Raw genomic sequence first — 6,697 nt, 5'->3', positions numbered from 1 at the left:
ACAAAAACGTTCAACGTAAACTTTTCGAAACGTCAAAGTGGTTGCTGGCTGGCTGGCTGGGCAGCTGATGATGTTTTTGTTTGCAAGGTGTCATGATTTTTTTGCGTGTGCACGAGAGTAGGACAGGAAATAGAGGCTGCGCGCGGTCTTCCGAAGGAAAAAAAGGGAAAAAGCAACAACTGTGCTTTTCCATGGGCGGTCTTTACTCAAGAGCCAGGTAGGGGCGTAAAGTAAGCGAAATTTGAACAGTAAGCTCCCGTGTTGGACGAATTATGAGGCGCACTTCATCCAGGGGGATGACGAAGGGCCAGATTCATCTACCCAGCATTCAATTCAACATGGCGTCCAATGTTTTTGTTTTGATTGCTTAATTCATGGAAAAAATGCGCTTGAAACATCGACACTGCATCGCTGCTACATATAATATCGTGCAAAGTGATAAGGAAAGAGAAACAATCATCAAAAACAACGATTTCGTTTGAAATGTGAAATTTCTGGAATAAGCACTAGCAACACACGAGCCACACACCCGAAAATCAGGAGCAACTTAGGGTAAACCGACCAGAAAGTGGGTACCAAAACGCGCCGTACCAAAAATGATGTTGGGTGGAGCGGCGATCAAGGCGGCGATGTACCGAGTTTGACAGCCGTGTCACCCCACTGACTTCATCCCGCATAAATTAAAGCGCATTTTCGAGTTTCAGCACAGTTTCGAGTTCGAAAGGAATCGCTCAAGAAACTTCTTGAACGATTCCTGGCAGAAACTTTCTTCGGTGACTGCCATTTGAACTGTCATTTCTTCGCTACTGCGTACTGCGATCGAAGAAAACCCGGTTTCTTAAGCGATTCAGGCAAGTAATTTCTCATGCACACTAAGATCAGCTCGGTATTTTTCCCATCTTTTTACCGAGTTCTCAACAGCAGATTTAACTCGGTACGCTCGGTTGTTTCTTTTGCGGATATTCTGTAAATGAGTTACCGAGCTCAGATAACAAACTGTCAAAAGTTACTGATACACGGTAAATATTGTTACTGGTGAACGGTAAATACGATAACCGAGTGTACCGAGATAAATCTGCTGTTGAAAACTCAGTAAAAAGATGAAAAAAATACTGAACTCAGTGAAAAAATTACTGAGCTGGAACATATGAATCTTAGTGTGTGCATCAAGATAGGCTGAGAAATTCCTTCTGATCTGCAAACAGCGCTTTCAACAGGAATCGCGCAAGAAACTTCTTGAGCGATTCCTGGCAGAAACTTTCTATAGAACGGTATACGGTGACTGCCATTTGAATAGGCTCCTAAAGTCCTATAGGGATTCTTGTTTTAAACCACAATATATGGTTCAAGAGTACATATTTACTCATTTTTTGACGTTTTTATTATACGTAGTTGAAAATATATAATTATTATTTTTTTAGCCTCTTGTCTCATCTCTAGCTTATAACACATACTTTGAGTGATTTTTTTTTACCGTGTATGTCAGATAGGAACATTTTTGAAACCCCAGTGCGAAAAATGTTGAGCTCAGTCACACAAGGTTGACCTCAAATGTCAAAGTAGAACTATTTACCATTTTACTTATTTCGAATTTTCTCATTATTCCTTTGTTTTTCAAGTTCGAGTAAAGTACAATTCCGATTAGAATACCATGCTTGATCGTATTATTCAATATAAGCTAGATTTCGTCTTTAATTTTAGGACCCTATTGTCATGAAATGGTGCAAGAACCCGGATAAAAAATTACCATTCATTACATGGTAAATATTATTAACATATGACTGATTTTATTGTTCACAATAAAACACATACAGTAGACGTTCGGTCGGTGCAAACGGTTTAACTGCAATGCTTTTTAACTGCAAGTCCGGTAGGTGCAACAAATTTGCAGTTATCGTACCGCTATCCGTCAAATCGGTGTGCCACGTTAGCCCAAATGAACAGTCGAATGAATTTTGCGTTCATTTAACGTCAATTGATGGGTTGTTGACGTCTATCTGACGTTGCAGTTATCGAATTTTGTTCGCTAAGTGAAACGTAAACATGTTGCAGTTATCGAACGTCTACTGCAGTATTGCTGGTTGCTTTCAAAGATGGATTTTTGATGCAATAGACTCCTAAAGTCCTATCGGGATTCTTGTTTTAAACCACAATATATGGTTCAAGAGTACATATTTACTCATTTTTTGACGTTTTTATCAACCGTAGTTGAAAATATGTAATTTTTATTTTTTTTAGCCTTTTGTCTCGTCCCTATAGCTCGATGAAAATAACACGGACCTGTGAGTGGCACAGACACAACGATCTTGTTGCGCATGTTCTTGGTGAAAATTATGGCCACTTTCTCGAAGATGTTCAGCATGGCCAGGATGTCAGGAATCCCATCAACCGGGTACTTTTCAATTATCATCTAACTCTAACAAGCCTTCTCTACGCCGGCGTTTCCTGCTTTTTCTGATAATGCACCTAAAACCAGTAATAATATGACAATTAGTAGACTGATTTTGTATTAATTAGTGGACAACTTACCTTCTAATCTGGATATATTCTAATCCAACAACCGCCATCATTACGCAGCCGTACGCCGAAGTTCAACGAAATTTGCTTTGTTCTCTGGATTCTGCGCCGAGTGAAAAATGGAAAAATTGTCAATCCGAAACATTATTAAAAGTATAAGTTTTGCCTAATATATTTTCGCCATTAGGCAAAACTTATACTCTTTAATAGGACGTGTTATACACTACATTATGTTTTGTTATAAAGTGAATAAGGTGACGTAATAGTGTTTATATGGTGGAGTGGAATGAAATCTATAACTCAAATCTAATAATTAAAATAATTACTTTTCTTTTCGTGTGTATGTCAGATAGGAACATTTTTGAAATCCCAGTGCGAAAAATGTCGAGCTCAGTCACACAAGGTTGACCTCAAATGTCAAAGTAGAACTATTTACCATTTTACTTATTTCGAATTTTCTCATTATTCCTTTGTTTTTCAAGTTCGAGTAAAGTACAATTCCGATTAGAATACCATGCTTGATCGTATTATTCAATATAAGCTAGATTTCGTCTTTAATTTTAGGACCCTATTGTCATGAAATGGTGCAAGAACCCGGATAAAAAATTACCATTCATTACATGGTAAATATTATTAACATATGACTGATTTTATTGTTCACAATAAAACACATACAGTAGACGTTCGGTCGGTGCAAACGGTTTAACTGCAATGCTTTTTAACTGCAAGTCCGGTAGGTGCAACAAATTTGCAGTTATCGTACCGCTATCCGTCAAAACGGCGCCACGTTAGCCCAAATGAACAGTCGAATGAATTTTGCGTTCATTTAACGTCAATTGATGGGTTGTTGACGTCTGACGTTGCAGTTATCGAATTTTGTTCGCTAAGTGAAACGTAAACATGTTGCAGTTATCGAACGTCTACTGTAGTATTGCTGGTTGCTTTCAAAGATGGATTTTTGATGCAATAGGCTCCTAAAGTCCTATCGGGATTCTTGTTTTAAACCACAATATATGGTTCAAGAGTACATATTTACTCATTTTTTGACGTTTTTATCAATCGTAGTTGAAAATAAGTAATTTTTTTTTTTTACCCTTTTGTCTCGTCCCTAGCTTATAACACATACTTTCAGTGATTTTTTTTTACCGTGTATGTCAGATAGGAATTGAGTTGTCCAAAAAAAGTCTCACGAAACCTACTGCAAGCCTATCCATATACGTGAGAACAAAAGATGTTTACAAAGTTCTTACAGATAGATTAACACGGGAAATCTGAACACAAACCACTACCACACAGGAATTTGGATTGGTCAATTAACATTTTTGAAATCCCAGTGCGAAAAATGTTGAGCTCAGTCACACAAGGTTGACCTCAAATGTCAAAGTAGAACTATTTACCATTTTACTTATTTCGAATTTTCTCATCATTCCTTTGTTTTTCAAGTTCGAGTAAAGTACAATTCCGATTAGAATACCATGCTTGATTCAATATAAGCGAGATTTCGTCTTTAATTTTAGGACCCTATTCGCCTATCACACTATTTTTGTACTCGGGCACGGTTGCCGACATTAATTTCATAAACTCCACATTTCACAAACTTTTTCCACTGATATAAACGCACAAACCTGCACAACTGGCCACCCGGTAACGACTTTGGTGAGAATTAAAGAGAGAAAGTCGAGTTGAAGAGTTGTCAGATGGATGAGAATCAAAACAAAACCGAGGAAGAATCAGGCGAATCAGACACCACGTGCTAATCTGTGACATTTCTCGACGTCAAAATGCTGTCAGACAGGCCGGTTACACTTCTCAACCGTCACACTTTCATACTGTGCAGTTCGATTTGATGTGAACAGTGCAATAGATATATTGTTACTTTTTACAATAGAAATCACGCCCATATAGTTCGTACAATAAGTGAACAATAGCTTTATTAGTGACTAATTGATTCGATTGTTTTGCAATAGTTCTATAATAATTTAAAGTTACTATCAGTATAAATTAATTTAAGTTGTTTTTATATAGTTGCAAAAGTGCCTGCAAAGTTCTCATGGACTTTATTAAAAAGAGTTTATTTCTCAATTACACTTAAAAACAATTCGTAACAAATAAATAACAATAAATATTATTGTTGCTTGGATCATGTTTGTATAATCAAATACAAAATCACTTGACATATTTTTTTATAGTTCTCGTTTTAAATTTGAGTGCAGTAGATGTTTCGGTTATCGGATGTTATTCGCTAAAACTTCAACGACTGACAGACGTCAAGCCGTGTTGGCAGAGGAACCTCTCAATAAATAACTGAGGAAGTACTTATAGAAAACTAGCTGAAAAGCAGGTTTTAGCCAAGTGAGGACGTTACGACAAGAAAAAAATGAACAATGATTTTTCTAATGTTTTCCAATAAATTAAAGGAATCTAGTAAATAGTTAACTACCATTATAACAATACAAATACAATTAGTTTTATGGGGTCAATTGAACCGATGTTAAAATAAACATGCAATCATTATGTAAACAGATTTCGCCTTTGAAAAACCAAAGAATTCATATTTCTCGGTAACATATTTCTCCAACATTTACAGATACTAATAGTCACATGAATTGTGAACGATTTATGGTATGGATCATACGACCTGAGGTCTGACTTGTGATATTTGGCAGTTATTTGAAAAGATTGATGATAGATTTTATCAACAGCTGCCAAGCAATACATACCAGACAGACATCAGAGTGTTTTATTCTTATCATTCTGACGGCCGTTAGTGCTCGTAAATGCTGTATGTAAGTGTTAGCGGGAAATATAAATTCTATGGATTTTCAAAAGCGAAAACTGCTTACAAATAACAACAATTATTATTGTATTTTTATTGTAACAACCGGGGGGAACGACACTAGTTTTGCCAAGCTGAAAAACCCCAAAAAAAAGTCGAAAAAACCCGGTGAAACCCGCAAAACTTTTGCGGGTTTTAGCGACTATTTTGGGCTTTTTTCAGCTTTTTTTGAAGTTTTTTGGCTTGGCAAAACTAGTGTCGCTCCCCCTAGTAACAACGACTCATTTGACGCCATTAAATTAATTGTATTTGTATTGTAAGAACAAAGAAAAACATTAAGATATATTGTTTTCTTTTGAAAATTTCCCCTCAAATGTCTCATAAAAACACAATACAATCTATTGTTTTTCGCGAAAAAGTGTATGAATATTTTCTCAAAATTTTATGGTTAAGATACATAACGACCACCATTTTTTATTGTAAAAGTGCCATTTACCATTCGCCGAACGGTATAGAACAATAGGGGTGATGGTGAGTGTGCCGTGTAAATTACAATACGTTTAATGGTGAATATTTTTCGAAAAAATGGTGTTGTAACAATAAAATTTATCGTATTTTTATGATATTTTTTATCAGGGAAGCGTGGGTATTATGATTCCTTGCCTAATTTGATACTGTTTGAGCAAAACTTTGGGCAACAGTGTTGTTGTTTTCTCCATTTCTTGCAACATAAACAACATAGTTATCAAAAGTTTTGCTCAAACAGCATCAAATTAGGCAAGGAATCATAATACCCACGCTTTTTGCACCATTTCGTTGCAGTAACGGAGAATTGACCTACTCACCATACTAAAATTCAGCTCATTACTACAAATCTAGTACTACACCGAACGTGCCTCATAGGACGCAATCAGTGAAGTACTAGATTGAAAGTAGTGAGCTGGATTTTTGTATTCTCCGTGCAGTTGAAACCCGGAATGGGACACGTTCGGTGTAGTACTAGATTTGTAGTAATGAGCTGAATTTTTGTATGGTGAGAGGGTCAATGGGGAACGTTCGGTGTAGTACTAGATTTGTAGTAATGAGCTGAATTTTTGTATGGTGAGAAGGTCAATTCTCCGTTTCTGCTATGAAATGGTGCAAAAAGCGTGGGTATTATGATTCCTTGCCTAATTTGATGCTGTTTGAGCAAAACTTTGGATAACTATGTTGTTTATGTTGCAAGAAATGGAGAAAACAACAACACTGTTGCCCAAAGTTTTGCTCAAACAGCATCAAATTAGGCAAGAAATCATAATACCCACGCTTTTTGCACCATTTCATTGCAGAAACGGAGAATTGACCTTCTCACCATACTAAAATTCAGCTCATTACTACAAATCTAGTACTTCACCGATCTGTCCT

This window comes from Aedes albopictus, chromosome 2 (assembly GCF_035046485.1).
Source record: "Aedes albopictus strain Foshan chromosome 2, AalbF5, whole genome shotgun sequence".
NCBI classification, from domain to species: Eukaryota; Metazoa; Arthropoda; class Insecta; order Diptera; family Culicidae; genus Aedes; species Aedes albopictus.
Note: the sequence above shows the minus strand (reverse complement) of the source record.